The 22,996-nt window shown below is 38.5% G+C and overlaps 1 pseudogene; it reads right to left on the bottom strand.

The window, feature by feature from the left end:
- Positions 1-447: 447 nt before the first annotated feature.
- The window catches only part of LOC123645731, an 81,388-nt pseudogene continuing 58,839 nt past the window's right edge, over positions 448-22,996 (bottom strand).

Genomic DNA, 22,996 nt, shown 5'->3' with positions numbered 1-22,996 from the left:
CGCGCTGCTTTCCGGGCGGTGGCGCCGGGCAGCGGTGGGCGCGAGGGCCTGACCATTCCCGTGGCGGCTTTCTCCGCGAGCTTGAGGTGGGTACGGCGGGCGCGACGGCGAGCGCGGGGCCGTCGCCATTTTCTCTTCCTCAGACCCGCGGCGACGGAAGGGCAGGAGGGGAGAGCCGTGGGCCGGCCCGCGCCTGCCCAGCTAGTGTACGGCCTGGGGCCCGTGGGGCGGCCTGGCCCCCTCTGGCGGGCGGGCGAGTGGGCCTTAGGCGGCCGGCGAGCTGCCAGCCGAGGCCGCGGGTGCTCGGGGCGCGGGCGCGGGGGAGGGGTGCCGCGTGGCCACTGCGGGGCCGGCCCCAACCCCCTCAGCTTCCCGCCCAGCCCCTCACTGGAGGGGCGGGGGAGGGGGGTCATTCTTCACATTCTTTACTCTTCCCTTCCCCCTGCTTCAATCAAACTTGGGGCGGGCGGAAGTCCCGCCCTCTGGTGTGCGCCCGTTGGCTGGTGCCGCCTCCTGCTGTGGCGTGACTGGCTGCGGGCGCTGCCAGGTCCTTCTGACGTCACTTCCGTTATCAGGTTTGTGGGCCGGGGAGACCTTGGCCTTGGGGGTTGGGATGAAGGAGGGAAGGTAGGAAGTGTGGGGGGGCGGGACGGGGCGGGAAGGCGCAGGCCGGGAGGGCGGGAGAGCCGGGGCTGGCTCTCTGCCCCTGCTCCCCTCGGCCAAGTGCAGCCTCCCTTCCTGTAGCAGCTGCCGCGGCTGGAGGTCCGCTGCAGCAGCCGTCCTTGGCGAGGGGGAGGGGAACGCGAGAGCGAAAGGAAATTATGTCCAGGGGACAGGGTTTGGGAGATTTGCGGCTCGATGTCACCGGAAACGGTGCTGGCCTTTTGACTTGACGCCGCCAACTCTTGGAACTGAGTGCTTCCAAGGCTAACTAATAAACTTCCTTGACAGGAGGCTCTAGTGTGAGGAATATGGTAACCTTTATGTCCTTGGCCAGCAGTGCCCTTCGGTCTTCCAACTTTTTACAGTAGGTTCGGTGTCAGAGATGATGGTGTGTATTTTTCAGCTTTATGAATTTTTTTTATATAGACTTATTTACGAGAGGATTGGCAAACGGGGAAAAGGTAGTGGAGACTGTTAAATCTTGAAGTAAATCAGGAAATTGGTTTTCTTTTTTTAACTTCTGTTGATATATACTGCTTTCTTGACAAACATCATTTGGCATTTCTTTGCCTTTATTTCTTGTGGCCTGAAAATCATGCAATAGTATAAGAAAATTCAGTGTCAAATTCTAAATTTATATGTAGCTTAGAAAATAATTATGTCCAGATTTTTCTGCTGTTTGGAAGTCGGGTTTCATTTACAGTATGTTCAGGAAGTATGTGTAGTTAAGGAAGTAAAAACTTGGAAGTTACTTTGGGTTTTGTGAAGATGTTTATTATACATATTTATTAAAAGTATTATTTTGACACTTTTAGAGAGTAGACGAGTGTCTTGACGTTTTGTAAATTCAGTGATGCCTAGCAATTTAACACACTGACTGCCACACTAGGAAAAAACATTTTTTCCCTGGGCCCATGATGTTTTATTACGAAAACAAAATAAAAAACTTCAAAAACAAAACGATCCTTTCTAATTTAATGAAAAATTTGTTGTTTTTTATTTTTTGTGCGTGACTTACATGCGACTTGAAAAATAGTTCTCACATCTGCCAAGGTGAAGAGACATGAGTTACATATGCTTCACGTGGCCCTGGTCTCAGGACTAGCATGAGTTAAATATGACTCACATGGCAGTTAATGTGTTAACCTGTCATTTGGGTACAGTTATAAGTCACGTGGGGGGAAAGTTAATGCTTTTGGATAGTTATATTGCAGTGACAAAAGGTATTTTCCTATATGTTGAAAGAGGCTATGGGTGCCTATCACTAAATTGAACCTCTTGAATTTGGGAGACTCAAGAATTTTGCAAGTCTGAAAAGTATAGGGAGACAAAACACCTGTTTATGAAAAGCAAAAGTTTGTAACTCGCAGAGTTCAGACTTACAGAGTGAAGAGATCAATATTAAACAAGTTGGTCTCATGTTTACTCCTTAAGGGCATTTTATTCCTGTTAACATTAACTAGACATTTCTTGGTTTAGAGAACAGCACGCTAGATATTGTGCACTGTTTATTTTGGTAGCTAAGGTAGTATGTAATAGCTTTACTCATAGTGGGAATTACTCAGTATTAGGAGTACCAAACCAGTGTTTCAAATTGTAGGTCTTGAGTCATTGGGTCATGGAATCACTTTAGTGAGTGGTGATCAGAATTTCAAAAAAAAAAGAAAATAGTGTGTTCCGTGAAATAGTGTGTTGATTCAGTTATACATGAATGCTGCGGCTGGAGGTCCGCTGCAGCATTTTTTTGTGAGGGTGTCAAGAAATACTGAAAAACAGTCTTTCTAAAGAGTGGTTTTCTCACTTATAGCACTGGTCTTCTCCAAAGAATATTAAAAGCAGTCCTGGTGTATTTATATTTGGTGAAACATATTCCTCTCACTTTAGTTTTCACCAGTTGGGAAATAGATTTGCCGTTCAGCATGCCTGAAATCACTTAATATTTTTAATAGCCTGAGAAGCTTTTATTTACACTGTAAAGTATCTTTTCCATCCCAGAGTATTAATTGCCAATGATTTTCCCATGTCTAGGTGAAAATAGAAGAATCCAGACTCCCAGTAATGAATTGTCAACATTGCCTCAGTGACTTCAGGACTGGAGTAAAAGAGGCCTGATCATTCATTACATGCTTTTTGCCTGTGTGGGTGGATGTTCTGAGCATAATCACTTAAGAGTGGACTTCCTTAAATAACTAGATAGAATGAGAGCCATTATTCTTTTTTGGTACTAAGTCTTGCAATCCAGAGTGTGTTTTACAGTTATGGTGCATAACACTTTGGGCTAGTCACATTTTAGGTGCTCAGTAGTGACATGTGGCTAGTGGTTACCAAATGAACAGTGTAAGTCTAGTGGATTTTTCTATCTGCTTCTAAAAAATTAGATTTCTTTAGCTAAATATTTGTAGTTTCAGATAACCAGCCGAAAATGCTCTCTGTCTCTCCACAGCGTCATCTCCAGTGTGAGGAAATTGCATCAGGTGATTTCTTAGGTTCATTTGAGATACAAGATTTAAGTGTTCTGAGGCAGCTGACAGCTATCTATACTTTTGCTAAGTTACTTTTGCTTCCTTAGGGATATTTTAGGTGATTTGTTTTAAAATAACAGATGATGAATATGATGTGAGAGCATTTTTTTCTTCTGTTAAGTACAGTTAGCCTTCCATATCCGAGGGTTCTGCATCCTGGGATTCAACCAACCTCATACTGAAAATATCTGGGGTGGGGGTGCCCAAAAAAGAATACAACAATAAAAATAATAACCAAAAAGTACGGTATAACAACTACATACATAGCACTTACATTGTATTAGGTGTTATAAATAATTGAGATGACTTAAACTATACTGGAGGATGTGTGTAGGTTCTATGCAGATATGTGATGCCACTTTATGTAAGGGACTTGAGTATCTTTGGATTTTGGTATGGGGGCAGTGTGTGTGTGTGTGTGATCGGAGGGTGTCCTGGAAGCAATTCCCCCCACCCAACCCAGGAAGAGATCAGTATAATGGAGGATATGAGGACATAAGATTTTAAAGGGTTGTACAGTAGTGGTATGTGTGATGATCAATAAGCACAAGTCACCCAAGTTGGATGCTCTGCATCACCCTAAGTATTTGCATGCATTATAGGATTTGCAGCAGAATTTACTTAAGTATATAGAGGTAGCATAGAATGTGCTTGTGGTAGCAGGGAAGGTGGTCCAAAATTAACAGTTTGCATTGGAAAATTTTAGAAGAACACTGGGAATTGACATAGCATTAGCTGTCTTTTAAAAAATTCCCAGAACTTAGTATGTTGATCTAATCAGTAAGAGCATCTTAAATGCTGCTGTGTCTCTAAGAGACAGTGAAAGGAAATGATCCTTTTGCGAAACCTGACCTAGTACCTAGCTATTTAAAATTTAACATGAATCTCAGGGTTAGTAAAATGTTTGATAGGATAAGAAATGATATCTTAGAATTACGTTAACTTTCTTTAGAGAAACTTGATTATTGGTTTTAATTGTAAAACCTTCATTATCTTGTCAATTATGCATGCTGTCTGTCAAAGGAAGCAAAATACTATTGGAGAATTTGCTTAATAGCAATATAATATCCAGCTAGCATCAGCAGCAGATAATTTCATTGATATTCAGCTGAATATTTGAGATTGCAAGAAGTCTTTAGCATGTAGCCAGTGTTCTGATTTTGATTTGTATCAGCACATGAAACTGGATGAAATTTTTACACATAGGGAATATTAGCCAAAATGAGATTTGTGCAGCCATAAGATGAAATTTGAATAAAGGTTTTTAAAAATAAAAGTTTCTGAGCTACTTTGTTATAGGAGTGTATGTAAATTAATGCAAAAGGTAGGAAATCAAACTTGGGAAAACATTTTGGCTCAGAAAATTCAAACTCTTAATAGATATTAAGTATATAGAACGTAGAATGTGTTTGCTTCTGGACTAAGTTTAGTGTATTTTAAGGATTTAGAAGATATTTTTAAAATGTTACCATTTTAAAGTTAGGAATGTGTCCTGAGTGTTCTCAACAAAAAAATTAAGTATGAGAGGTAGTGCATATGTTAATAAACTTGATTTAGCCATTTCATAATGTATACATATTTCAAAACACATACACTACAAAAATAATTTTTGTCAGCTTAAAACAAATTGAAAAATAAATTGCAAAAAAAATTAGGAATGTGAATGTTAACAGACTTAGTTATAGAAACTTGATATAAATGCAGATATAGACAGACAAGTTTATTCATAATTAGTAAGTGATTTGCCTCTTCATAGCATGTTTTTAATTGATGGTAAGTATTTACAAGTATATCTAGGAAGGTAAAATTACTCTCTTAGGACAGTTTCTCAAATTAGTTTATTAAGAATTCAGTTGCCATTTGTTGAATTCTTAACTTCTGGGTCATTAAGTTGCTTTGCATACATCCCAGTCCTTACAGCAACCCCATGAGCTGTGAATGTTGTAGTTCTTTAATTGGAGATGAGAGAACTAAACCTATCCCAAGAATATAGCCACTAAGTAGCTGCTTGATCCCAAAGCCATTTTAAATCCTTTCCTATACTGGTATGTTGAGCTGAATGAAATGAGCATCTTAAGATACATTTTGTCTAAGTTGAACTTTGACTTTAAATTGTCATGATTTTTAATGGGAAGTTCCGTCTATAGATTGAGGCAATATATGAAGAAGGATAGTGGACATAAAAGTATATTAGTTAGTTTTTAAAAGAGAATTATCTGAATGTTCAAATTCTGATAGTTTTAGCTAATAGTATCCTAAAAATGTAAGCAAGGGCCCAGAGATTACATGATACCTGTAAGAACATAGTAAATAGGGGAGCAGGTCTTTGATTCTGAAGCAGACTTTAACTATGGGCAGAAAAATTTCGAGAACTGAATGTACACTAGCTAGATACCCCACTCTTTCCCAGCTTCCGGGTATTGTATAGTTAGGTTTAGTGCATGTGTTTGGGTTTTTACTTTATTTCAAATGAACATTTCCATGGGTTCTTGTAATTCATAAATTCTAGTATATGGATTATGATCTATGTTTATGAAAAATTGCCTAACTGAACATTGCCCCTCCTCAGCTGTTAGATTTATTGACAACATGGTTGGGAGCCATTAGAATATAAAATCAATTTATGTGTATAATAAAGTAACATACAAGATTAAGGGTTAGTACTGATTTGTTAACAATATTGTTTATTGGATTATTGTTGTATATGATTTCTGAAAAATTGAGGGCTATTCATGTTAATAGTCCTTGGTATGTAAATTATCAGATTGCTTTCTAGCAATATGACACTTATTTACATTGCTGGATTGAGAAAGATAGTACAAGGCAAGCATGCTATACTCACCAAGATTGGAAAAATAATACATTGTATAATGTTTGAAGATTTAAACATGTTTTAAATGAGAAAATTGGTTGGAGTTGGAGATAGCGTTTTTGCTGTTGGCTGTCATTCTTTAAAAAGTAAGTACAGTTCTGGTTCTGGGGAAAAGTTTTAGCTTGACTTTTCAGGGACAATTGTCTAAAGTTCATGCCTTGAATCACCTGGCCTTGTAGAATTGAAATGGGCTAAGGTATAGTACAGTTTGGTGATTCAGTGCTATCTCTTCTAATTTGGAACAAGTTAAACTTTTTAGCACCAGTTTTCACCCAGAGAAGATGGAGTGGAGCCTTCATGTGTTGGATGTGTGGTAAATTCCTTTTTCTTACAGATGCATTGATGTTACAGCTAGGAAAGCTGAAAGATTAGAAAGGCTAAATTACTTGTGCAAGATTACAGTGATAGGGAATGAATAGGGCCAGGATTTGAACCTCAATTTTTCTTGACTGCAAATTGAGTAGTACTGTGAACATTTGTGGACCAGTTTTTGATTTCAGTTCTCTTGGATATATACCTTGAAATGTAATTGCTTTGTCATACGGTGAATGGTTTTTACCCATCAACCAGTTCTGACACCAACTTTGCAGGTTAAGGGCTCAATCACAAAACTGCCCGCGCTTCAAATACCTGCTTTGAGTCCTAGGTTGCCACCTGAACTTCAACCAGCTATAAATTCTGGACATTCCTACAACTCCCTCCTGGCTCTATAATCTGCTAGCATGGCTCACAACACAGGAAGAAACTACTTACTTGCTATATCAACAGTTCATTATAAAGGATACAAATGAACAGCCAGATGAAGAGGTACTTAAGATGAGGTCCGAAAGGGTTCCCAGGACAGGGGCTTCTGTCTCTGTGGAGTTGGAGTCATATCACCCTCCTGTCACAAGGATGTGTTTTTCAGCTTGAAACTCTTTGAACCCTGACATGGGGGGGATTTTATTGAGGTTTCATTACCTAGGCAGGATTGATTGCATCATTGGCCTTTGAGAATTGGCTCATTCTCCAGCCCTTCTCCCTTTCCCAGGAGGTTAAGGGGTGAGGCTGAAAGTTACACCCATCTGATCATGCCATGGTCTTCCTAGTGACCAGCACCCCTCCTGAAGCTATCCAGATGCCTCCAGTCACAAGTCGTCTCATTAGCGTTGAAAAGACATTCATCTCTTGGGAGAGTCTGGGGATTTTAGGAGCTGTATGTTCCTAAAGCCCAACTTGGGTCAAAAACCAAATATATATATTTCTGATTCCACATATGGTGACTGTTTAACTTTTTGATGAACTGCTAAACTGTTTTTCAAAGCAGCTGCACTGTTTCACATTCCCATCAGCAGTCTGTGAGGGTTCCTCCACATCCTTGCCAACCAACAGTGTATTATCTTTTTGATTCTTAGCCATCCTAATGAGTGTGAAGCAGTTTTGGTTTGCATTTCCATAATGAATAATGTTGTAGGCATCTTTTCATGTACTTAATTGGCCATTTGTGCTTATGAGCGATATTTTTGGTAAAATATCTATTACATCTTTTGCCTTCCATTAAATTGCTATAAGTTACTTTTGCAAAGGATGCCAATTTACAAAGAAGAATGCAAATTCATTCTTTTGCATATGGATATCCAGTTGTCCTGGCACTATTTGTAGAAAAAAACTGTTATTTCCAATTGAATTGTGTCATCACCCTGGTTGAAAATCTGTTAACACAATATATGGGTTTATTTCTGGACTTGAAATTCTATTACCTTGAGCTGTATGTTTTTGATTATGTTTTGTAATGAAAAAAATGAGTATTTTTGGTTACTAAGTAACTACACAATAAATTTTTTCAGCATTAAATTTAATGCTTACCTTAAACAATACTTACAGTAGCTACCTAAGGATGATGTCTATAAAAGACTAATATGGTTTAGATTAATTGGGGTTGTTAAATATTTTGGGCTTTGCCTTCCATCCCCGTAGCACCTTTCTAGTTAAAAGAAAGGATCTTGATTAAATTCAGGTGATTGATTTTTCTCCTAATACGATCACTTAGTGTTTGTGGCATAGTATACATGAGTGGGTTCCTTTAAAAATTAGTTACTCTTAATGTATGCATGTTTTTAATACCATCCCTTTGTACTAGTGTATTTAGTCATGTATTGTGCATGATGTATAGGACTCTGGGGTTTTAAAGTCATTGGGTCTCATTAGAGACTATTATGTTCCTTTGTAATGAATGATCTTTTTGTTATTTCTCAAGGAAGAATAAGTGATTTCATGAATTTTCATTTGTAATAACTATAAGAAAACCAAAAGCTGATAATAGTATGAGGGTAGTGGTAAGAAGGTGATTTCTCAATCTTCTTAATGTGTGGTTTTAGAAGTGGATTCGGATAACCAAGCATTTAAAGTACTATTAACAAAATATAGGAAATGAAAAGAAAGCACAGCATAGATGATGCATGTAGCAAAAATGTTCAGTTAAACTTTATGTTCAAGTTAAGTGAGTTAAAATGGTCTAATAGTTTTTTTTCCCCCGTTACTCACACAGGGAACCAGGACTGCCGAGGAGAAAGCCTTCCGTGGTGCTCAGCTGTGGTTCCTTTTCAGCATTCACCCTGGATGTACTCTTCACTGTGGGATGAGGTAGTAGGTTGTATAGTTTTAGGGTCACACCCACCACTGGGAGATAACTATACAATCTACTGTCTTTCCTAACGTGATAGAAAAGTCTGCATCCAGGTGGCCTCATAGAAAGTCAGTAATTTTGTACAGTGTTTAAGATTGACTTGTCTAAAAAGGCTGTAGTGCAGCATTTGTTTATGGTGTGCAAGTTGTTTATTATTTTGGAGATTTTAGCAAGTAGACTATCCGGGGGTAGGGATACTTTTGCTTCTTGTCTCATTCTTCTATTTCAGAATAAGTGTATATTTTCATTGATGCTTATAATTTTATGTTGAAATTTTCTTTTAAAAAAGATTGTACTCTCCATTCCAGAAGAAAAGATCAGAGTGCTCTATCAGAGTGAGGTAGTAGATTGTATAGTTGTGGGGTAGTGATTTTACCCTGTTCAGGAGATAACTATACAATCTATTGCCTTCCCTGAGGAGTAGACTTGCTGCATTATTTTGTTTGTTTTTATCTAGATATTAAAACTCAGAAGAATTAAATTTAACATTCCTTTGCATTTACAGATTATCACTTGTAAATTTTCTCTGTTATAGTATGATAGACACAGTGATAAAATATTTTTAATTCTTACATGTGGTATATTTCAGAAATTTGAAATTAAGCAAAAAGAGTGGAGAAAGTAAGTACCCTTCAGGAAATCTTAATAGGGGTGCAGACCTCTTTGGAATTATGAACAGGTTCCCTGCTTTACATCCTGGTACACATGTCCGGGCTGAGGTCCTGGTTGGTAAAGATAAATATACAAACTGGAAGGGCACTGTCTGTGAGTCAGGTTGATTATGATTCATTCCCAGTTGGAGTTTTGGGTGGCTGTGGAGAATATCGTAAGCACTGTTTCATTGGTCTGTTGATTTAGACAGGCTTTACTCACCACCCTGGAAAAGGAAGGATTGGCTCTGGGTTCTATCCTTGCTCCCTAGTAAGTTGCTAAGATCTCTGCTTTGTCCCCCAAACCTGAAGTGGCCCTTCATTTACAAAGGGGGAATCACCTTAAATGTCAGATGGGGAAGCCCATAATTTGTTGCTGTAAAGAAAATAAGAGAAAAATGCTTGAAGGGGCCATGTGAATTAACATTCATGAAGGCCTGTGTTTCAGCCTCCAGTGGCCAAACCATACTGCTACCTTGGGCCTTATAATCAGTCAAGCAAGGCTAAAAGCTCTCTGCTTGCTGTTCCAACTATTTTATTTTGGTAGAAGAGGGAAAGAGGCAAAGTGTGGAGGTGAGGGAGAGGTCACCTCTTTACAAATATTTCCATTTTCCTGAATTTAATTATTTTTGAGACAGGATTTCACTCTGTTGCCCAAGCTGGAGTGCAGTGGTGCAGCGAATCATAGCTCACTGCAACCTCAATCTCCTGGGCTGAAGTGATCCTCCTGCCTCACCCTCCCAAAGTGCTGGGATTACAGGCATGAGCAACCATGCCCAGGCTGAAGCTTAATAGCTAAGATAATCACAGTGCAGTGCCATTGGCCGCAGAACTTTACATGAGAGGAAACATGAAACTCTCCCTTGAGTTTTGCCTAACCCAGGTGATTTCTCCTGGATCAAATTTATGTTTTTTATTTTATCCCTGTCATATAAATGGACACATCCATGGATTATTGGTCTTTGTTCTAAACTGGGCATATAAACAATGGGGAAATGATACTCATTGTCTTTTGGTGTGCCAAAGGCAAAAATGGGAATGTGCAGGAAATTGTCTTTGGCTTAATCTTTGTTAAGTTGACAGTATGCATAACTCACTGCTGAAAATGTAGCAAGTAGTCATGTATTTTTGTGGTTTTCTGACACAACATGCCTTCAGTGTGGATTATGATTACCACTCTGCAATTGGAAACTTATCTAATTAGTAACTAAAGTATGGTTGAAAATGAATTTACATCTTCTATTAATTACATATAAGGGCCTCATTAGTCAAACAGTATATGGCTGGAATTGTGGAGAACTGGTACATTGTGTAAAAGTACTTTAAAAGTGCCTGTATGGAGAGTGAAGTCTCTAAAAACTTGTTTTTAATAGTGACAAAGCGTGATCAGAATTTGCTTCTGTTTATTGTAATTCAGGGGTCAAAAACTTGATAAACCTTCAGAGGCCCAGAAAGGGCTGGGTGTAACTAGGAAACATGACATGTAAGGGGAACAGGCAGTTAAGTTAATTTGCTCTGGTTGATAGTTAGTAAGCAGGATTTATATACAGTGTCACCGAATTTCCCAGTTGTATCAACAAAGGCTGGAGATTTTGTGAAATTTGATACTTAACTTTCGTAATTAAATATTTTAAGTAAAAGTCGGCTCCAATGATATCTGGTGGGCTAGGTATTAGACTAGATAATTACATCCTTTGGTGTAATTGTTATTTTCTTGTTCCTGTGTAACTTGAGGTTTGAGTTTTAAGCAGATAGATTTGTGGCTTTTACCAAAGTCATATGCCTAGTAACTTCAAAATCATCAGTGAAAGAATTCCAGTTGGTTTGAATTTGAAATGAAACTCAGTATGGCCTAACGTAACAGGTTAATTTGAAGTGCATCTGCCAAGTAGAAGATCGGCAAGAAAAAAAATGGGTTCCTAGGAAGAGGTAGTAGGTTGCATAGTTTTAGGGCAGGGATTTTGCCCACACGGAGGTAACTATACGACCTGCTGCCTTTCTTAGGGCCTTATTCTTCCACGGTAACCTGTTTTCTTGCTACTTTCCTTTGGTGTAAGCAGAATTCTTAAGGTTTTCTCATGAGTGAAAAAATATTGCAGGAATACCAAAGAGAGCAGTGTTTACATTAGTGATTTGTAAACAGAAGCAAGGTGCTAACATCGATTACTGCAAGTCAACTAATGAGAATTTGAGACTGCTAAAGTATATATACCTAGTTGGTTATGTGTCTCACTTTGGGGTCACTGGCAGGTTTTGGAAAGTATAGAAGGTTTTTTGTTTGTGTTCAAGTTCCCTTTTGATCCAAAGGCTTTCAGCTATTCTCTCTCTGTAGCCTCTACATTGTGCCTAAAAGAAAGCATTTGACTAAATTATTAAGATATTTTACTGTTTTTTGCACTGTATTTGTAAATATTTATCTTGCTGCGTTTTTGAATTTGTCTTCTGGACTTAAAATTTGGAACAATTCTTAGTATTGCGTGGTGTGGGAATGGGTCATTGCATTGAGTTGCTCATTATGGTATATAACACTGTGATTGGTCTATTAATGTGTATGAGGATAGAAGTTCAATAAAAAAATGAAAATGGTTGGCAAGATAATGAAGTTACTATAATTTGTTAAACATCTTTTCAATAAAAATATTACATCAAAACTTGTGCTTTGTAAGTCATTCTTAACCCTCATCTCCATCCTTACAAAATTAGATGCATTTTTCATTTGCAAATATTTAGACTTATTTTAAGATCTGTTAAACTACTTAATTTCATTTTTCATTAGCAGTAATTTGTTGATAGTACTGTCATTCACAGATGTATATTAATAAAGCTAACTCAAGCCATATCTAGCTCTTCTATTTTTGTTAACACTTGTGTGCTTTTGTACATGATTAGATTGTTCAGAACACCTTTCTTTACTTGGGTAATTCTTGTTCTTTGAGTCTGCTCAAGCAGATACTACGTTGCAAAAACTTCTGATTATCCCTCCTCATTTCCCCAGTCTGGTTCAAGCATTTACCATTACAGGGATTGTGCTAAGTCTGGGATGTGTGCATTAGTGACCCAGGGAAAACTTTACCTTTTTTCCAACTATTTTAAAAGGCTCCAAGGTAAAGTTGAAAGGGAATTCACTGAAATTTCCCATCCTGTGCCTCTGCTGTCCAGCCGTCCTCAGAGAAGGGTCTAGTGGTAAGAAGGAGGTGGATGCTGGGCATGTTCTGCTCCTCTGACTACTTGGGGCTTTAAATTTCCCTTATAAATTGAAAAGTTGGGTGTGGCTTTTAAGGCACTTTTTACATGGTGCAGTTCTTTAAAATCAAAGATTTAAAAATCTTTAGAGATCTCACTTGTGACAAAACTACACTGATTTCATGTACACTGATTTAAGTGAAAAATACATAGGAAAAGAGAAAGGAAATGAGAATGATGCTATATATAGTAGGATTAGGGGTGATTCCTTTTAATAACTCAAAATTTCTAGTTTTGCTTATATAAAAGTACTATAGGCCGGGCGTGGTGGCTCACGCCTGTAATCCTAGCACTCTGGGAGGCCGAGGCAGGTGGATTGCTCGAGGTCAGGAGTTCGAGACCAGCCTGAGCGAGACCCCGTCTCTACTAAAAATAGAAATAAAAAATTATCCGGACAACTAAAAATATATATACAAAAAATTAGCCGGGCATGGTGGTGCATGCCTGTAGTCCCAGCTACTCGGGAGGCTGAGGCAGTAGGATTGCTTAAGCCCAGGAGTTTGAGGTTGCTGTGAGCTAGGCTGACGCCACGGCACTCACTCTAGCCTGGGCAACAGAGCAAGACTCTGTCTCAAAAAAAAAAAAAAAAAATTACTATAAATACCTTGTATCTCTAACCATCTTTATTAAAATATTTAGGTTAAATCAGCTAGCTCTCAGTTTTTTTCCATACTACATTGAGCTAATTTTCCAGGTTCCTTGCTCCCCATTTTGTGTTTCCTTTGATTTCCACTGTTGGGTTACTGAGGGCAGAGCTAGGAGAGGAGTTAAGGAGAGGAGTTAAGGGGCCCTCAGCAGTGTTTGCTGGCCGAATGGCTGACATGAAGGAAGCATCTGTTGTATTCTGACTCCTTGAGATTCTGAAATCCCACTTGCTTGAAAAACCCATAAATTACAATTTTAGTTTAACTTAAAAACTATTCTTTCATAAATGGACTAACTGCATTGAGCTGCTAGTGACAGAAAAACAATAGGGTTGAAATAATGGAGGTAGCCCAGTGCTGGTGTGAAAGCTTCCTGACCAGTGTCTTAGGTTGCTGTATTTTTTCTGCCATCCCTAACACATGCTTTCCATTCTCAGTGTCACCTCTTTGTCACAGTATGGCTGCCACCACATCCTTTTTCCAGGCATGAAGACGTCAAGAGGGAGACAGTTTTCCATTAAACTTGTTTAAAGAATTTTCTCAGAAACATGACCTCGTGACTCCTTTACATGTTGTCAGTTGGAACCATAGACTACTTTAGGTTTCAAGGGATCCTGGAGAGTATTGCCAGGCTAAAAAGTAAAATCACAGTTCCATTAGTAAGGAAGGAGAGGAAGGAAATGCTAGCAACTATGTCTTCAGCAGTGGACATTAGGAGAAGAAAAAAAAAAAAACTGTATAAAGCCTGACAAGCTCTGTTCTGCTCCTGCTGTTAAACTTAGTGGTCTCATTTGAGCAGTTCCCCTCCCAACCCTGGGCTTGAGAAATTCTTACTGGAGTCTAGGAAGGTTCAGAAAGCCAGGGTTTTGTGGGATTGTCAACTTTCTTGTGGCGAGAAGAGGAAGCTGGTTAGGAGAGGGAGGCCTTCCATTTTACTTAATTCTGCCATATATCTTACCTGTAGCATAGGACCTGGTATAGAACTGAACTATGAAAGCATTTCTTAGCAAGCTTTAGTTTCTAGAGCACTTTGAGGTTCACAGCAAAATTGAGTGGTGAGTATGGAGTTCACATATACCCCGTCCCCGGGTACACATAGCCTCCTTCACTGTCAATTTCCTGATCATAGGAAGCAGTTTTTGTTTTTCCCTTGTCTTTGAAGTTCTTCCACTATTAGAATTAGGCTAAGAGGCTTAGCTTATTGCCCCATGGAAGGACAAATAGCAGTGACCAAGGGATACTTATTTTTGAGTGCCAGAATTGATTCTTAATGACTGAAGCAGGTACTTAAGAGAAAATGACTTTTTGGAATTTTTCATAAACGAAGAGCTAAACCTGGAAGGCTGAGAACAATGAGTCACATCATACACAATGGACTACAGGAAAATTAGCAAAGAGCCATTTTTCCACTGAAGTAGAGTTTTAGCAGCAAGCAGTAAAACAGGAGGAAAAGAAACCAGTTAGACTTAAATGAATGCTGAATAAGTGGTCCCTGTGGGTGGGAGTCCAGGAGCAGGGGATGGCGGATTTGCATTCCCCCCTGCCCCCCAGGGTATAACCTGAGAAGACCACAAAGCTAGAGAATCCTTGTGTACATCATCTCCCTACAGTAGTGAGAGGTTTGAGGGATACTCTAGCTAAAGACGGAAATGCTGTGGCAGGCACCCTTAACTTGCCTGCCCAAATGTCCTGCTAGAAAAATTTTGATCCTGTTGAGGTATGGATCCTTGATCCGAGGAAAGATGACCTAGCTCTTGGTTTAGGGATAGGCATGTGACCAGATCTGACTGATGAGATGTAAGGAGTGGTGGTAGGGTGAGAGTTTCTTAAGAGGAAACTTCTAAAGGAGAAAGTGCCTGTGCTCTACCTTGCTGCTTATGTTTGAATGTGGTGTGATCAGAGCTACTGTATCCATCTTGTGACCATGGGTGTAGGTAGGTCAATAATGCCAACCTAGAGTTCTTGACATTATTGAGCTGTTGAGCAAATGCCAGCATTTGCCCTCCTCCACACTTTGTATTAGGTGAGAAAAATGAACTGCCCTGTAGTGAATAGCTATTAGGGTACTTGCACAGGAAAGCTCCCCTCACGGGATCCCACATAGAGAAGTCCAGGGAAAGCCCAAGTGTGAGGGAAGAGTGAAGGTGCTAAGAGCCCATCAGATAGGAAAAAGTCTTTTGACTTAAATAAGGATAATAGAGAGTGAGTCTCTTGACATCATGGGAGGACCCTGAACATGAACATAGCATGAGGCAGAGCCTGATGCCAACCGCATTTCAGAAACCTGGGTCTTAGAAGTGGCAGCCAGCAAGGACCAAGCTCAGATAATGTGTAGACCAGATACCGCTCTCTGGTGTTGGTATGAGTTAAGCCCTTTGGAAATTTAATTTCTCCTGAATTTGATAGACCAGCTCTCCTAAAACTGCTTTAAATCAAGACAATTTACCTTAAATGGATGAAATTTCATTCAGCAGAAATGGGGGCTTAAGATATTCAGCAACATATTTAAGTTAGATTTTTGTGCTCTTGAATGGTAACTGCAAACTTTGAGCCTCTACAGTTACCCTAGTGCAGAACATAGTAGAGAATTGCTTTGATGATTTACAATGAAAGACTTACACAGAAACATTTTTTAAAGCAAACTATATACCTATTTAGGTAATGTAAACTAAGTTTCTTAAATGCAAGATCTCACTTTAGACACCTAGGTACATACTAGCGTACTAAATATGAGCACAATTCACACGACAGGTTCTCAATAAAGCAGTGTGTGTCTGTGTGTGTAGTCCTTGCTTTGTGTGTTACATTGTTAACAAATTCATGCACATTAGAACTGTGTCTGTCCTTTGGCTGTGCTTTGTGTGGCAGAGAACCATGCAAAGTAAGAACAAGATTCCAATATGAATGAGTTTGTGTTAATACTGTACCATGCAAAGTGAGAACAGCCTGTATATATTCTTGCTTCTTAAAATATTCCCAGCACCCTTCTATGTTTTTGTCTTGCTTCTCGTTAGTCTAGAACATACTTGTCATAGATCCCCATGGGGAGTTAACTTCTCTAAACTTTTGGATTGCACCATTTAGCCCATTGGCAGCTGCTTAGGAAGCCACATACTATACCCTGAAATGTGGTGTTTAGTCTGAAAGAGGGGTGACCCAGCAGAGGGGGCAATGGCCAAAATGAGGAAGGAAGTGGTTGAGAAAATCTGAAAAGATGCTCAAGGTTTGAGATCTAATACCTTTGGTTTATTATTATTATTAGACAATCTTGCTCTGTTGCCCGGGCTAGAGTGCCATGGTATCAGCCTAATTCACAGCAACCTCAAACTCCTGGGCTCAATCGATCCTCCTGCCTCAGCCTCCTGAGTAGTTGGGACTACAGGTGAGCACCACCATGCCTGGCTAATTTTTTTCTGTTTTTACTAGAGATGGGATCTTGCTCAGCCTGGCCTTGAACTCCTGAGCTCAAGCAATCCTCCTGCTTTGGCCTCCCAGAGTGCTAGGTTTACAGGCGTGAGCCACCGCGCCTGGCCTACATTTATTACCTCCCAAGATAGCAAATAAGATTCTGTAAGTAATCTTAGGATTATTTTTATATCTTTGGTACCCCAGTGGAGGGGTAAAGGGGACAGACTGTGGTGAATGGCAGAACAGAAGATATCTGAATAGTGGGAAAAAATTACCCCGTTACTCAAAAACTGCAATGCAAAATAGTATGTAGTCTTCTGAATATGGCTTCTTTCACTTAGCATGTTTTTAAGGTTCATTCATGGTGTGACATACAGATTGTTTCTTTATAAATAGTATTCTGTTTTGTAGATACCAAATTTTGTTTGTCGTTTAACCAGTTGATGGGCATTTGGATTATTTTCTAGATTTGGCTCTTATGATTAATGTTGCTATGAACATTTGCATATAGTTCTTTCTGTAGACATCAGTTTTCATTTCTCTTGGAGAAATACCTAGAAGTAGAATTGCTTATTGTATGGTAAATTTATGTTTAACCTTCTAAGAAACTGTCACAACTCTTTTCCAAAGTGGTTATAACATTTTATATTCCAAACATAGATCTATGAAGGTCCTAGTTTCTTTATATCCTCACCAACACTAGATACTGTCTATCTTCTTGATTATAGCCATTCTAGTGGATGTGTAGTGGTATCTTGTTTAATTTGCATTCCCATAATGATTAACAGTGTTAAGCATTTTTAATGGAATTATTACCCATTCTTGTACCTTGTTTAGTGAAATGCTTGCGCACATCTTTTTGACCATTTTTTCATTGGCTTGTTTGTCTTTCTATAATTGAGTTGTTAGGATTCTTTCTATGTTCTGTATACAGGTTCTTTATCAGAGATATTAATAGCTTTTCCAAGTCTGTGGCTTTTCATTTTCTTAATGGTGTCTTTTGAAGTATAAAAGTTCTTAATTTTGATGAAGTCCAGTTTATAATTTTTTCTTTTATGGATCATGCTTTACAGTGTCATATATAAGAACTTTTTACCTTATGCAAGGGCATAAAGATTTCCTTCTGTGTTTTCTTCTACAAGTCTTATTGTAGCTCTTACACTCAGATCTGTGATCCAGTTTGAGTTAATTTTTATATATGGCATGAGGAAAAGGTCTACATTTATCTTTTTGCTTCTGGATATTCAGTTGTTTCAGGACTATTTGTTGAGAAGTCTATTCATTTCCAATTGAATTGGCCTGGTACCTTAACTGAACATTAATTCACTATATGTATGAGGCTTTATTTCTTGACTCTCTGTTCTGTTTCATGCATCTGTATGCTTCTCTGTGTATCAGTACCACACTGTCTTGATTACTATGGCTTCATCAAGTTTTGAAATTGAGTAATATAAGTCCTCCAACTTGGTCCTTGTTCAAAATGTTTTTTTCTATTCTGGGTTATATGCATTTCTGTATAAATTTTACAATCAGCCTGTAAGTTTCTGTAAAAAATCTGCTGGGATTTTTGACAGAGATTCCAGATTCCCATCTTAACAATGTTGAATCTTCCTATCCATGAACCTAGAATGATCTCTCCATTTATTTATATCTTTGTTTCAGCAATGTTTCATAGTTTTCAGTGTATAAGTCTTACACTTCTTTTGTCAAATTTATTCCTGTTCTATTCTTTTTTTTTTTTTTTAAGAGATGGGGTCTTGCTATGTTGCCCAGGCTGGAGTGCAGTGGCTGTTCACAGATGTGTACATAGCACACTATAGCCTCGAACTCCTGGGCTCAAGTGTCTATCCTACCTCTGTCTCCTTAGTATCTGGAGTGCCCGGCTCTCTATTCTTCTTGATATTCTTATGAATAGAATTGTTTTCTTAATTTGATTTTCAGATTGTTCGTTGCCAAATACAATTGATACTTGTATGTTGATCTTGTATCCTGTATCCTTGTTGAACTTATTTATTAGTTCTGGTAGTATTTAGGGGGAATTCCTTAGAATTTACTATATACTGCATCATGTCATCTTGAATAATAACAGTTTTACCTCTTTCTTTTCAATCTAGTTGCCTATAATGTCTCCTCCTTTTAAAAATTTGCCTTACTGCATTAGCTAGAACCTTCATTACATTGCTGAATAGTGGTAAGAACAGATGTCTTAGTCTGTTTTGTGCTGCTGTAATAATAAAATACCACAGGCTGGATAATTTATAAAGAACGGAAATTTATTTCTCATAGTACTGGAGTCTGGGCAGCATCTTATAGGGACCTCCTTTCTGCTTTCTCACTTAGTGGAAGGGGAAGGAGTAAGAGAGAACAGACTCACTCCCACAAGCTCTTTTTATAGGGTCATCAGTCCATTCATGAGGGCAGAGCACTAATGACCTAAACACCTCCCAAAAGACCCCACCAGACACCTCCCAAAGAGCCCCACCTCCCAACACTTTTGCATTGGGGATTAAATTTCCAGCAGTTGAATTTTGGGGGATATGTTTGGACCACAGCATTCCATCTCTGGCTAAGTAATGACATTTTAAGAATATTAAGTTCTCCTATCCATGCACACAGGGTGTCCTTCCATTTACTGTTTTCTTTAATTCTTTCAGCAGTCTTTTGTAGTTTTCAGTGTACAAGTTTTTTGCCTGCTTGGTTAAGTTTACTTGTAAATTTTTTGTGCTATTTTAATTAGAATTGTTTTCTTTATTTCCTTTTTTGATTGTTCATTGTTGTATGGAAGCACAACTGATTTTAGTGTGTTGATTTTGTTTCTTCCAATTTGCTGAATTCATTTATTGGTTTTAAATTTGGGGAGTAGGGTGGAATATTTTGTATTTTCTACATTTAAACTCGTAGTCTTTGAACAGAAACAGTTTTACTTCTTCCTTTCCAATTTGGATGCTTTTAGTGTTTTTCTTACCTAATTGCTCTGGCTAGGATTTCCAGCACTATGTTAAATAGAAATGGCAAAAGTAGATATCCTTGCCTTTCTGATTTTAAAGAAAAAAATTTGAATCTTTCTTCCTTGAGTATGATGTTAGCTGCGTACTTTTCATAAATGGCCTTTATTACATTGTGGTCATTTCCTTCTATTCATCCTGCTTGGTGTGTGTATGTGTTTTAATCATGAAAGGCTGTTGATGATTGTCACATGCTTTTTATGCATCAATTGAGATGATCATGTGTTTTTGTTTTTATTTTTTGATGGACAATTTTGTTGGCTATAAAATTTCTGGTTGACGGTGTTTTGTTTTTTGTTTTTTTTTAACATGTTAAAAAATCATCCCACTGCCTTCTGACCTGTAAGGTTTCTGCTGAGAAATCTACTGATAATCTTATTTGAGATCCCTTTTACCTAATGTCTCACTTTTATCTTGCTGCTTTTTGGATTTTCTCTTTGTCTTTTTTAAAAGAAATTTCAGCATATTACGGGGTACAAATGTTTAGGTTACATATATTGCCTTTGCCCCACCTGAGTCAGAGTTTCAAGCATGTCCATCATCCAGATGGCGCGTGCCACACCTATTAGGTATGAATATACTCATGCCCTTTCCCCCCTCCCACCTGCCCAATACCTGATGAATGTTACTACTATATGTGCCCATAAGTGTTGATCAGTTAATACCAGTTTGATGGTGTAGTCCATGTGGTGCTTGTTTTTCCATTCTTGTGATACTTCACTTAGTAGAATGGGCTCCAGCTCTATCCAGGATAATACAAGAGGTGCTAGATCACCATTGTTTTTTGTGGCTGTATTACAATGTGTCTTCAGCTGAATTTCTTTGGGTTTATCCTACTTGGAGTTTACTGAACTTCTTGAATTTGTAGATCTTTGTCTTTCCTCAAATTTAAGGAATTTTTAGTCTTTTTTTTTTTTTTTTTTTGAGACACTCCTGCTCTGTTGCCCAGGCTATAGTGCCATGGCATCAGCCTAGCTCACAGCAACCTCAGACTCCTGGGCTCAAGTGATCCTCCTGCTTCAGTCTCCCAAGTACATGCCTGGCTAACTTTTCTAGTTTTAGTAGAGACGGGGTCTCCCTCTTGCTCAGGCTGGTCTTGAGGCACTCCTGAGCTCAAGTAATCCTCCCTCCTCCGCCTTCCAGAATCCTAGGATTACAGGTGTGAGCCACCACACCCAGTCAGTCATTTTTATTTAAGTAATTTTGCTGTTCTTTTCTCTCCTCTCTGAGACTCCTATAATGTGTATATTGGTTCACTTAATGATGTCCCACAAGTCCCTTAGTTTCTGCTAACTTACCTTCATTCTCTTTTCTTTTTGCTCCTCAGGTTCAATAATTTTCAGTGACCTGTCTTCAACTTTGCTGATTCATTCTTCTGCCTGTTGGAGTCTGATGTTAAATCCTTCTAGTGAATTTTTCAATTCAGTTATTATATTTTTCAGCTCCAGAATTTTTCTTTGGTTCCTTTTTAATAATTTTTATATCTTTGTTGATATTCTTAATTTGTTCATATATCAATTTCCTGATTTCTTTTAGTTATTTGCCTGGGTTTCTTTTCCCCCTTTATCCCTTTGTACATAGTTAAGACAGTGATTTTAAAATCTGTGGTAACTATGATGCCTGTGTTCTTCAGGGATGGTTTCTGGAGATTTATTTCATTCCTCTGAATGTTTCATGTTGTCTTGATTCTTTGTATACCTTGTGATCTTTTGTTGGAAATTGGGCATGTGAGAAAACAGCCACCTCTCCCAGTCTTTGCAGACTATTTTGGAAGATCTTCAGTAATTAGCAGGGCATGTCCTGGGCCTAGAGATCCACCCAGGCTGAATACTAACATCTTTTCAGGTCTCCTCTGGGCATGCATCTTGCTTGGGCCATATGCGTCCTTTTTTCCCCTTTTAAACTTTTCTAATTTCACTGATGTATATAGCTGCTGTTAAATGTCTTAACTTTCCAAAGATTCCTACCACAGCTGCTTCTTAGGGCCTTACATATTCTATTGTGTTCTTCCACCCATAATTCTTGCACCAGGCATCCCAAGATATACAATCCCCCAGGTGGTTTTTCTGTGCTGCTGTGCCTTCTACCTTCTGCTGCCTTCAGTAATTTCCAGAGAAGCCAAAGAATTGAGCTATGCTGTTGTTCTCTGTCTGAGATTCATGTCAGCTGAGACAAAAACTAGTCCCTAGGGTAGTCCACAGACTAGTTAGAACGTTATAATATGTTCTACTTTGCCCCTTCTGGCCTGAAGGGAAAAAATTGGGTATTGGGTCGCTTTCTTCCAACTATGCCATTTCTGGGAGGAAGTGGGGCAAGGGTAAGTAAAAACACCATGAAATTTTCTACCATGTTGAATGTGAATTTTTCTTGACTGGGCATTTCCTTGGTTGCTATAGAGCTTTGACTGGTTTCTAGAGCTTCTATAAAATGACTTTAGTTAGTCTTTACTTTTTAATGTTCCCTGGGGGAATAAGAGCCTATAGCTTTCTAGTCTGCCATCTTGCTAACTCCTCTTTATTTTAGCCATTCTAATAGGTTAGTAGTTACGTCTCCTCATGGTTTTAACTTGTATTTCTGTAGGTTAATAATGTTGGACATCTTTTCTTTTCTTTTCTTTTTTTTTTTTTTTGAGACAGAGTCTCACTTTGTTGCCCGGGCTAGAGTGAGTGCCATGGCGTCAGCCTAGCTCACAGCAACCTCAAACTCCTGGGCTTAAATGATCCTACTGCCTCAGCCTCCCAAGTAGCTGGGACTACAGGCATGCACCACCATGCCCGGCTAATTTTTTTTTTCTATATATATATATATTTTAGTTGGCCAGATAATTTCTTTCTATTTTTAGTAGAGATGAGGTCTCGCTCTTGCTCAGGCTGGACATCTTTTCATGTGCTTTTTTGCATCATTATCTCCTGTTTGATGAAATATCTGTTTATGTCTTTGGCTTATTTCATAGTTGTATTGTTTTTTACTGTTGAGTTTTGTTGTCTTTTAAATACATTGTAGATAGGAATCCTTTGTTGAGTGTATGCTTTGCATATGTATTCTCCAAGCCTGTAGCTTGTCTTTTCTTCCTTTAACAGGATATTTCATAAAGCAAACTTTTAAATTTTCATAAAGTTCTATTTAGCATTTTTTCTTTTATTTATTGTTTTTTACTGCTACATCTAAGAAATCTTTGCCTAGCCCTACACCTGAACATTTTCTCCTATTTTTTGCAATATTTTATAGTTTTTCATTTTACATTTATATCCATGATTTATTTGAGTTAATTTTTGTGAAAGATATAAGGTTTAGGTCAGGATTTGTTTATTTTTTAACCTATTA

The sequence above is a fragment of the Lemur catta genome, chromosome 10, assembly GCF_020740605.2.
Source record: "Lemur catta isolate mLemCat1 chromosome 10, mLemCat1.pri, whole genome shotgun sequence".
NCBI lineage: Eukaryota > Metazoa > Chordata > Mammalia > Primates > Lemuridae > Lemur > Lemur catta.
Note: the sequence above shows the minus strand (reverse complement) of the source record. Positions and strands in the feature narration are given on the sequence as shown.